At 32.0% G+C, this 11,502-nt stretch overlaps 2 long non-coding RNA genes across 2 annotated transcripts; both read left to right on the forward strand.

Annotated features, from left to right (window-relative positions):
• The first annotated feature begins 2,531 nt into the window (after positions 1–2,531).
• On the forward strand, positions 2,532–3,207 carry LOC138126443 (uncharacterized). Its single transcript, XR_011157821.1, has 2 exons — positions 2,532–2,968; positions 3,027–3,207. It is a non-coding gene; the product is annotated as an uncharacterized lncRNA (long non-coding RNA).
• Positions 3,208–9,889: 6,682 nt separating this feature from the next.
• On the forward strand, positions 9,890–10,570 carry LOC138126407 (uncharacterized). Its single transcript, XR_011157801.1, has 2 exons — positions 9,890–10,325; positions 10,384–10,570. It is a non-coding gene; the product is annotated as an uncharacterized lncRNA (long non-coding RNA).
• The last annotated feature ends 932 nt before the right edge of the window (positions 10,571–11,502 follow it).

The raw sequence follows: 11,502 nt of genomic DNA on the forward strand, positions 1-11,502 counted from the left end.
ACTTTGCATAAGCGGACACGAAAAATGTTATTCAATATTCGTGCGCTGTCAGTTTTCAGGTATTCGGCCTGCTTTGCAGCACTTGGCCTCGTGCTTCAAAATTCGGCCTCATACCTGAAAAGTGCTCTGACAGCGCACTTATATCGAAAATAACTATTATGGTTTTGTCTAGCCATTAATCCTTTGACAAATCTATTAAATAGCACTGGATACGGTTTCAATATTAGACTTAATAACATATACCACACTATCCAAATTAAATCACCTTCTTTATATGAATGACATAAAACTTTATGCATCTAAAATGAATCACATTTTATCTTTACTAACAACAACTGAAAATTTCTCAAATGATATTGGGATGAGTTTTGGTATTGATAAGTGTAAAACGCAATCAATGGGTCATATGCATAAACCATTAGCAAATGCTTTTACTTGTATTAGTGAGAGATAGAAATACATGGACTCTATTAGATAGAAAAAGACAAATATATAGTATAAGCAAATGCTTATTCTTATGCATACTACCCAATATGTCGCGGTCATTACGAAAATTTAGAATATACAGCCTGTGCATTCTCAAACTCAAACATAGGCAATTAACATTGTATTGAACGTTTTTCCTGCTCGCCAATTAAACTTACAGGTAAGGTAATGGTATCTATAGAAGGATAAAATTATTGCGCTTGAAATGATAAGATTATTAAAGGTGCTATTTTTATTTTAAAATACTAATTTAAAACTTTGCGATTTTTAAATATGACATGACATGATTTTCAAATTGAACAGCATTTGTCAAAAAATTTAGTAATTTGTTGGGTTAAGTCAGCGAATTTCGGTAAATTACATACTGTCAAAATTATTTACGGAAAAATAAATAGTTACTCCATACAGATTAAGACAAATTTCCCTTGTTTATGTAAATCGCGGATACTGAATATCCTCAGGAAGTACAAATATCATCCCTACGAGACACAGTGTCATCAACAGATTTTGGCTGTTGATGAAGAAAGTAAGAGTGAAACCTGTTATGAAATACAGGATGTGCTAATGATCATCGCTTTCTGTCGACAATTTGCTTCACAGACGAATCTACTTTTACACTAAATAACGAACCAAATGTTCAAAACACGCAATATTGGGCTCAAGAAAACTCTCGAGTAAATATTCCTACTAGAACTCAATTTTTAATAACATTTGAAATAAAGGGAAGTTTAAATTCAGCAAATTATTTAGATTTATTATTAACTAAGGTAGGAACTGCATTGTAATTTTTTTCAAAGAATTTATATCTAATAAAAACTGCTTAAACTGTTAATTACTTTAATATTATAATTTAATTCTTTAATATTCTGAACCCTTTACCACCCGGTGGCACGGCAATTTTGCCGGAGTACATACACTATTACGGATATTACTATCAAGTAATAGTGCAGTGCTTATCAACATAATTACCGGCGTCTCGCCTCCGCATTTTGACTTTGTTGTGTATTATGTTCTGTGTCAATGTTAAAAAGTTTCCTCACGATATGACATGAGTATAATAATATACCTTTTTGAATTTCAACTACCAATGTGTTCCCTAAATCCAGAATTTTAAATTTTTTAATATTATTGATGTATCGAAATAATGGCATAATATGTATAAACTGAATGCACAGTGTTAATTGCCTATGTTCGACTTTGAGAGTGGACACCCGGTATAACTAAAGAAGGAGAAATCATTAAAAATTTAAATAAAGGAGAATTTTATAAATATTTAGGTATTAATCAATCAAATCATATTCAACAATCAATTATAAAAGAAAATTTAGAAAATAGTATATTATGTTATGAGGAGCAAAAATTAAGTTTTGTGTGCTGCGGCTGATAGATTGGCTGCCGAACGCAGTGAGGCAGACAAACCAGCCAAAGCACATGAAACCATTTTTGCTCCGAATAACATATACTATTTTTTCTTCAAACCTTCATAACAAATTATTTAAGACATGTTAAGAAACTAGGTAGGAATTTCCAATGATTTAGCTAGTTTAATTTACAGCCGTTCATCAGCGGAGATAATAACTTCACGGGCGCCCCCAGCGGAGATAATAAATTTATCTGCCGCTCGTCAGCTCGTTAGATGCCATGACAATGAAGTGACACTTTAGCATTATCAATGCAGCAGGATAATGTCATAATTTACGGACGTTTGAAGAAAAACAATTTTATTTAAGAATTAAATGTCTTATAAAATCAAAATTAAACGGTAATAATTTAATTAAAGCAGTTAATACATATGCTGTTCCATTGTTGACCTATTCTATTGGTGCTATAAAATGGTCGAAACCTAATTTACAGAATATAAACATTCAAACTAGAGTTCTCTTTACAAAATTTTGTAAACATCACCCCAAATCTGCTATTGAAAGATTTAATTTACCACGCGAAAATGGTGGTAGGGGTTTTTCAAATCTAGAAGTTCTACAACACAATCAAATTTCTTCACTAAAAAATTATTTTCTCAATAGAGCTCGTGATATAACTATTAAGACAACAAGGGTTTTATAGACGATTTAAAAATCGAGATCGTAGTTTAAATCAGAGCGACCGCAGGGAGCGAGGATTTAATAGATCGAGATTTTTAAACTATAAAACACGCGTTGTCTTCAAGATTTTTTCTAACACTAACATCTTATCAGAAATTTTAATAAATTCAGAAATTATTCGAGGCGCGTCACAATACACAAAATGCGGAGGTTGCCGTGGGTACTATGATAATAATATCAACAAATTTGGAAAAAAACAATTTTCATCGTTGAAATGTGCCAAAACGTTCCAGAAGAAATAAGAAAAAAGGGGCAATTTGTTACAAATGAAGTCTAAAAGTGCATACGAAAAGGTGTATGTTTCGTTTCAAGGCCGGAACAATAAAAAAAAGCATCACGGAGGTAACGGAAGATGTCATTTTGGCTTTTCTTGATATGGGGTAAGCGTGTAGAACTTCATTAAAAGTTAATTCACACTACGGCAAGAATCATTTGAAGAAAATGTAAAGATTGCCATTTTCGATGGCCGGGCACTTGCATTGGATGAAATAGCAGAAGTTAAAGAAGAAGATGTTAGGAACAAGAGCACGAAGCTAATATGGCAATTCCAATTCAATAATTGTACTTTTCACTTTTGTGATAATTACTGTAAAAATGATGAATAAAATGTTACTTGAATGATGTGTGTGAGCGTATTTTATGACTCTATAAGATACGTTGCTATTGACGACGTGTCTTATAGAGACAAGCGTATTTTATGGGAAACATAAGGTGTGAACTCAAATGCACCATGGAAACAGTATAAGATATTAGTGTTAGAAAAACACTTTTTTTAATGCTTTGGTTTCAGCGGATAAAGGTTACACACCTCTAAATTTAAGTGAAAATCGTACGACACTCATTAATGACCAATAGAAAAATTAGTTCACGAGCCATAACCATGGCAACAAAAAAATTTCTTGGAAATTTTTTGTAGGTAGACCAACCTAACTGTGATTAATAAGTGGAAATTTTTTCAGCCAATCAAAATCATTTATTTTGTTGTTGTCTTGGTTATGGCTCGTGAACTAATTTTTCTATTGGTCTTTAATGAGTGTCGTACGATTTAAAAATTTATAATTGAAGAAGCATAATGTCCGTGTCGTTGCGATTTTCTTACCGAATATGCCCTCGTGCATTGATTAATATCCGAAAATTTTATTCTCATGCATTTCCAAAACGTAATTAATACGTTTTAGAAATGCATTCGAAAAAATTTCCGGAAATAATCAATGCACTAGGGATATTATTGTTGAGCCAAATATACCTGACACTATAGCAAATAGATATAAAACAGAAGTCTTTACATGGGAGATATTTTAAAGAACTGGAACAACCAGAAATTAATATTCAGGCTTCTCATGCATGGCTTAAAAAATCAAATATTCACCCTGAGACTGAGGGTTTTATATGTATTTGCAATACAAGATCGTGTTAGTGCCATGCGTCTGTCAACATCATTTGATAATTCTCTTGAAGAAAGTAATAGTTATCTTGAGTTTAAATATCCTCAAGACACAAAATTTCGTCTACGAACAACAGATTGGAAAATAAGTGATCAAGATTTAACTGATGCAGGTCCTTCGAACGCTAATCTTGAACATAAATTCGGAAACGTCAAAAAGTGTCATAAAATTTCTGCAGAAAAATTAGTTTTTCGATGTGAAGACTGCAACAGAGATTTCAAAAAGGAAAAGGGCCTTAAAATTCATAGATCAAGGATTCATGGACTAATGAGCCAATCGTTTTCGTCAAAATCATTTTCTTCAGAAATTAATAAAACAAGAAGGAAAACTGAAGAAATTAATAACACTTATTTTAATTGCACGGATTATGAGAAGCAATTCGGATCTCAAGATAATCATTCTAGTGGACAACAAAGATTAAATTGTAATTTGTGTCCTGGAAAATCTTTTAAGGATAATACCAGATTGAAAATTCACGTAGATAAGTATCATACAAATAGTAACCTACCAACTTCTTCTAATTTCTCTTCAACGGTTTCTATCACAAAATTGCTTATTAATTTAAAACAGCAGCTACCAACTATTAGAAGATTGCCTAAAGCTTGTAGACATTTAGCTGCTGATAAATTAAGTTCAATTATTAATAATTGTCTTTCGACCAAATCAATCGCTTCATTTGAGGATCTTTTGCTATTCTCTTATAGAGCTTTCAATGTAGCCGAGAAATCTGATAAATCATTGAATAAGCATATAAAAGAAAATCTTTCTAATTTTGAAGTACCTCAAATACGAACATCTTCTAAGAGACGAACACATTTATCACTAGCTAAGAAAGTGGAAGCAAAAGTAGCCGATTTTGATATCAAAGGAGCTGTTAAATTATTGTCCTCGGATGACTCATTAGCTTCATTCAATGAAGATGTTGCTGAAAAATTAAAAAAAAAGCATCCTTCACCATCTTGCGAACTTTTTTTTCGAGACGCTTTCAAAACGGGAGACTTTTCTTTAATAGTTAATGAGCAAAACGTTCGAGAAGCTATCAATTCCTTTCCTGCCGGTTCTTCACCAGGTTTAGATGGCATGAGACCACAATATTTAAAAGATATTATATCTTTATCAGCGGGCGAAGCAGGTCAGCGGGCACTAAGAGCTTTAACAAAACTGTGCAATTTTTTATTCTCTGGCCAACTTCCTTCAGAAATTTGTCATTTATTATATGGTGCGTCTTTATGCGCCCTTCATAAGAAAGATGGAGGAATTAGACCGATCGCTATAGGAAACTGTTTACGAAGATTGACTTCAAAGCTTGCTTGTTTTCAAAGTCGTAATATTGTAAATTCGTATTTATCTCCACACCAACTTGGAGTGGCAACTAAGCTAGGATGCGAAGCAGCAATTCATACTACACGTACCTTTGTAAATAACGACCTAAACCGTAGCAAAGTTGTTCTTAAATTAGATTTCAAAAACGCATTTAACTCAGTCGAACGAGATTGTATTCTAAAAGAAGTCCAATGTCATACCCCACTTCTTTACCCTTATCTTTATCAATGCTATAGGAATCCTTCAACTTTATTTTTTGGTGATCATTTAATTTCTTCTTCTGTTGGAGCTCAACAAGGAGATCCTTGTGGTCCTATGATTTTTAGTCTTGCCATTCAACCAATTATTTTATCTTTGAATTCTGAACTGAATATTTGGTATTTAGATGATGGAACCCTAGCTGATTACCCAGAAGTAGTTTTGTCCGACTTTAAGAAAGTTATCAATTTATCCAGAAAAATTGGTCTTGAATTAAACTTTAACAAATGCGAGATCTTTAGCTGTTCTGGAGACACAGATTTAAAAGTTATAAAGGAATTTCAAAATTTAGCACCAGGTATTAAATTTTGTGACCGAGGAAGTTTATCTCGTTTAGGCTCTCCAATCTTTGACCAAGGCTTCAAAAACACTGTCGAAAAAACTATTATTACAGTTGAAAATCTTTTAAATAAAGCTGAATTTCTTAGCAGACACGTGGCTTATACCTTAATCAAGAACTGTCTTTTCATACCAAAATTTAATTTTTTATTAAGAACAACTCCTTTTTGGAAATTTTCTAATTACGTTAATTCCATTGATTCTTCTTTAAAGTCTTCTTTAGAAAAAATACTTAATTTACGTTTAACTGATTTACAATGGTGTCAGTCCACTTTACCGATTAGATTTGGTGGATTTGAATACAGTTTAGGAAATATTGGGGAAGTCCATGTCATTGTTATGTCGTCAGAAGTTGCGAGTAGATCAACTGTAATTGTACGAATGAGCTATTGTGTTCAAAATTAATTGGGCAGTTTCTTACCAGTCAAAACTGTTAGTATCGTGTAACTTATTCGCTTAATCATTTTGTGACCTATCAGGTAACATTTGCACTGAGTACTAAAAACTGAAACAATTTTATCTTTTCGCCTTGACGACAATGAATGACATGATAGTTTAATCATGTTTTATCTATTAGAAATATATACCATTTACGATTGTTTCAAATTCGGACTATCTATGAATATCTGACATTTTAATTGGCAGTATTGTGATTTGTCATAATAAATCTATTTTAGGTTATAATTCAACCGAACACTGCTCCCAGGTTGTTACATTTTTTAAATAATTGAACGCATGCGGAACAATAATCGGAAAATTGTAAATTTTAAATTTCCTGAGTTTTTGGCACATGGTATAACATATCTGAAACCAAAAGATTCCGATACTAAAAATCCATCAAAATACAGGCCAATCACATGTTTGCCTACAATTTATAAAATTATAACATCCTGCATTAAAGTAATAATTTATGACCATTGTCAAAAATTAAATATACTTAATGAAGCACAAAAAGGTTGTATTAAGGAGTCTTTTGGTTGTAAAGAACAACTCATAATAGATACGATAATAATGGAACAAGCTAGAAAAAATAATGGAAATATTTATCCGGCATTCATAGACTACAAAAAGCCTATGAATTTGTACCACATTCATAGTTACTTAAAATTCTTAAAATTTATAAAATTAATTTGAATTTAATTAACTTTTTATCCCATGTTATGACATTTTGGAAAACTACTTTAAATTTATCAATAAACAATACTAAATTAAAAACCAGGCCTATTCAAATTAAACGGGGAATTTATCAAGGTGATTCTTTAAGTCCTTTTCGTGTTCGTTTCCTGGGATATATAACCGGGAAAGTGGTATATAATTAAATATATAAACTTTCCCGGTTATATACCTAACTTGACATCTGTCAAAGATAACCTCAAAATTTACAATAAATTAATGTCTTTTAAGACTTTGCATAAGCGGACACGAAAAATGTTATTCAATATTCGTGCGCTGTCAGTTTTCAGGTATTCGGCCTGCTTTGCAGCACTTGGCCTCGTGCTTCAAAATTCGGCCTCATACCTGAAAAGTGCTCTGACAGCGCACTTATATCGAAAATAACTATTATGGTTTTGTCTAGCCATTAATCCTTTGACAAATCTATTAAATAGCACTGGATACGGTTTCAATATTAGACTTAATAACATATACCACACTATCCAAATTAAATCACCTTCTTTATATGAATGACATAAAACTTTATGCATCTAAAATGAATCACATTTTATCTTTACTAACAACAACTGAAAATTTCTCAAATGATATTGGGATGAGTTTTGGTATTGATAAGTGTAAAACGCAATCAATGGGTCATATGCATAAACCATTAGCAAATGCTTTTACTTGTATTAGTGAGAGATAGAAATACATGGACTCTATTAGATAGAAAAAGACAAATATATAGTATAAGCAAATGCTTATTCTTATGCATACTACCCAATATGTCGCGGTCATTACGAAAATTTAGAATATACAGCCTGTGCATTCTCAAACTCAAACATAGGCAATTAACATTGTATTGAACGTTTTTCCTGCTCGCCAATTAAACTTACAGGTAAGGTAATGGTATCTATAGAAGGATAAAATTATTGCGCTTGAAATGATAAGATTATTAAAGGTGCTATTTTTATTTTAAAATACTAATTTAAAACTTTGCGATTTTTAAATATGACATGACATGATTTTCAAATTGAACAGCATTTGTCAAAAAATTTAGTAATTTGTTGGGTTAAGTCAGCGAATTTCGGTAAATTACATACTGTCAAAATTATTTACGGAAAAATAAATAGTTACTCCATACAGATTAAGACAAATTTCCCTTGTTTATGTAAATCGCGGATACTGAATATCCTCAGGAAGTACAAATATCATCCCTACGAGACACAGTGTCATCAACAGATTTTGGCTGTTGATGAAGAAAGTAAGAGTGAAACCTGTTATGAAATACAGGATGTGCTAATGATCATCGCTTTCTGTCGACAATTTGCTTCACAGACGAATCTACTTTTACACTAAATAACGAACCAAATGTTCAAAACACGCAATATTGGGCTCAAGAAAACTCTCGAGTAAATATTCCTACTAGAACTCAATTTTTAATAACATTTGAAATAAAGGGAAGTTTAAATTCAGCAAATTATTTAGATTTATTATTAACTAAGGTAGGAACTGCATTGTAATTTTTTTCAAAGAATTTATATCTAATAAAAACTGCTTAAACTGTTAATTACTTTAATATTATAATTTAATTCTTTAATATTCTGAACCCTTTACCACCCGGTGGCACGGCAATTTTGCCGGAGTACATACACTATTACGGATATTACTATCAAGTAATAGTGCAGTGCTTATCAACATAATTACCGGCGTCTCGCCTCCGCATTTTGACTTTGTTGTGTATTATGTTCTGTGTCAATGTTAAAAAGTTTCCTCACGATATGACATGAGTATAATAATATACCTTTTTGAATTTCAACTACCAATGTGTTCCCTAAATCCAGAATTTTAAATTTTTTAATATTATTGATGTATCGAAATAATGGCATAATATGTATAAACTGAATGCACAGTGTTAATTGCCTATGTTCGACTTTGAGAGTGGACACCCGGTATAACTAAAGAAGGAGAAATCATTAAAAATTTAAATAAAGGAGAATTTTATAAATATTTAGGTATTAATCAATCAAATCATATTCAACAATCAATTATAAAAGAAAATTTAGAAAATAGTATATTATGTTATGAGGAGCAAAAATTAAGTTTTGTGTGCTGCGGCTGATAGATTGGCTGCCGAACGCAGTGAGGCAGACAAACCAGCCAAAGCACATGAAACCATTTTTGCTCCGAATAACATATACTATTTTTTCTTCAAACCTTCATAACAAATTATTTAAGACATGTTAAGAAACTAGGTAGGAATTTCCAATGATTTAGCTAGTTTAATTTACAGCCGTTCATCAGCGGAGATAATAACTTCACGGGCGCCCCCAGCGGAGATAATAAATTTATCTGCCGCTCGTCAGCTCGTTAGATGCCATGACAATGAAGTGACACTTTAGCATTATCAATGCAGCAGGATAATGTCATAATTTACGGACGTTTGAAGAAAAACAATTTTATTTAAGAATTAAATGTCTTATAAAATCAAAATTAAACGGTAATAATTTAATTAAAGCAGTTAATACATATGCTGTTCCATTGTTGACCTATTCTATTGGTGCTATAAAATGGTCGAAACCTAATTTACAGAATATAAACATTCAAACTAGAGTTCTCTTTACAAAATTTTGTAAACATCACCCCAAATCTGCTATTGAAAGATTTAATTTACCACGCGAAAATGGTGGTAGGGGTTTTTCAAATCTAGAAGTTCTACAACACAATCAAATTTCTTCACTAAAAAATTATTTTCTCAATAGAGCTCGTGATATAACTATTAAGACAACAAGGGTTTTATAGACGATTTAAAAATCGAGATCGTAGTTTAAATCAGAGCGACCGCAGGGAGCGAGGATTTAATAGATCGAGATTTTTAAACTATAAAACACGCGTTGTCTTCAAGATTTTTTCTAACACTAACATCTTATCAGAAATTTTAATAAATTCAGAAATTATTCGAGGCGCGTCACAATACACAAAATGCGGAGGTTGCCGTGGGTACTATGATAATAATATCAACAAATTTGGAAAAAAACAATTTTCATCGTTGAAATGTGCCAAAACGTTCCAGAAGAAATAAGAAAAAAGGGGCAATTTGTTACAAATGAAGTCTAAAAGTGCATACGAAAAGGTGTATGTTTCGTTTCAAGGCCGGAACAATAAAAAAAAGCATCACGGAGGTAACGGAAGATGTCATTTTGGCTTTTCTTGATATGGGGTAAGCGTGTAGAACTTCATTAAAAGTTAATTCACACTACGGCAAGAATCATTTGAAGAAAATGTAAAGATTGCCATTTTCGATGGCCGGGCACTTGCATTGGATGAAATAGCAGAAGTTAAAGAAGAAGATGTTAGGAACAAGAGCACGAAGCTAATATGGCAATTCCAATTCAATAATTGTACTTTTCACTTTTGTGATAATTACTGTAAAAATGATGAATAAAATGTTACTTGAATGATGTGTGTGAGCGTATTTTATGACTCTATAAGATACGTTGCTATTGACGACGTGTCTTATAGAGACAAGCGTATTTTATGGGAAACATAAGGTGTGAACTCAAATGCACCATGGAAACAGTATAAGATATTAGTGTTAGAAAAACACTTTTTTTAATGCTTTGGTTTCAGCGGATAAAGGTTACACACCTCTAAATTTAAGTGAAAATCGTACGACACTCATTAATGACCAATAGAAAAATTAGTTCACGAGCCATAACCATGGCAACAAAAAAATTTCTTGGAAATTTTTTGTAGGTAGACCAACCTAACTGTGATTAATAAGTGGAAATTTTTTCAGCCAATCAAAATCATTTATTTTGTTGTTGTCTTGGTTATGGCTCGTGAACTAATTTTTCTATTGGTCTTTAATGAGTGTCGTACGATTTAAAAATTTATAATTGAAGAAGCATAATGTCCGTGTCGTTGCGATTTTCTTACCGAATATGCCCTCGTGCATTGATTAATATCCGAAAATTTTATTCTCATGCATTTCCAAAACGTAATTAATACGTTTTAGAAATGCATTCGAAAAAATTTCCGGAAATAATCAATGCACTAGGGATATTATTGTTGAGCCAAATATACCTGACACTATAGCAAATAGATATAAAACAGAAGTCTTTACATGGGAGATATTTTAAAGAACTGGAACAACCAGAAATTAATATTCAGGCTTCTCATGCATGGCTTAAAAAATCAAATATTCACCCTGAGACTGAGGGTTTTATATGTATTTGCAATACAAGATCGTGTTAGTGCCATGCGTCTGTCAACATCATTTGATAATTCTCTTGAAGAAAGTAATAGTTATCTTGAGTTTAAATATCCTCAAGACACAAAATTTCGTCTACGAACAACAGATTGGAAAATAAGTGATCAAGATTTAACTGATGCAG

This window comes from Tenebrio molitor, chromosome 3, assembly GCF_963966145.1.
Source record: "Tenebrio molitor chromosome 3, icTenMoli1.1, whole genome shotgun sequence".
Lineage (NCBI taxonomy): Eukaryota > Metazoa > Arthropoda > Insecta > Coleoptera > Tenebrionidae > Tenebrio > Tenebrio molitor.